Below are 841 nucleotides of genomic sequence, written 5' to 3'. Positions count from 1 at the left end.
TGTGTTCCCACTTGGGATCAGAAGGAGAGTGCTCTGAGACTGTGCTGATGGCTCAGTGCTCCCCGCCTGCACCTGGGCAGAGGGCCGAATCAGGCTTAGGCAGGCGGAAGAGCATGGCAGATTAGAACTGTGCAGTGCTCTGCGTGTCAGATTTGGATGTAACTTGGATGAAAAGAATTTCTGTGCTGCATGCTCAGTCTCAGAATTAAAGTGCTGAGTGCCGCTCCTACCTGGCAGCCCCAGAGCTAGCACAAAATGATACGTCCTCCATTTTGAAATTTTCCTGACTCAGCAGCAGGAAAAAACTGGCTGTTTTAAAATGCCGGCTTTCTGGGCTGTGCCACCATTGAGATCTCTGTCTGGCTCCTGCGGGAGACAGAGCTTATGAATGGAGCATTTGGATTAAAGTGCTACGATTTGTTTGATGGCAACTAGACTGCTGAGTGCCTAAAAGGGGGACATTGCGTGCCGCAGCTCAGAGGCACAAGCAGCTCCGCCATGCTAATGGTGCAATGTGCAAGGATCAGAGGCACGAGCGGCTCTGCCATGTTGGACTTGGTGGAGCCAGCAGGCAGTATCTGTTTTTGACCTAGGAATGTCACAGCTTAGATTCTTAAGTGCTTAGTGATTTAAAGGTACAAAACAAAGTGCTCCTGGATAGTAAAAGAATTACATATTCACAATAGGACAGATTCAGACATAAAAGACCTTTATGGATCACATTGTTGGATGAATGTACGTAGGCTTGGGAAAGAGAAGAAAAAGAATATAAAGAATAAAGTTAATGTCTTAAAAAGAAAAAGGGTAAAGTCTTTAAAGAGACAGAGTACAGAAGTACAGA

The sequence above is a fragment of the Alexandromys fortis genome, unplaced genomic scaffold (assembly GCF_014885135.2).
Source record: "Alexandromys fortis isolate MF-2015 unplaced genomic scaffold, M_Fortis_MF-2015_v1.1 scaffold_44, whole genome shotgun sequence".
Lineage (NCBI taxonomy): Eukaryota > Metazoa > Chordata > Mammalia > Rodentia > Cricetidae > Alexandromys > Alexandromys fortis.
Note: the sequence above shows the minus strand (reverse complement) of the source record.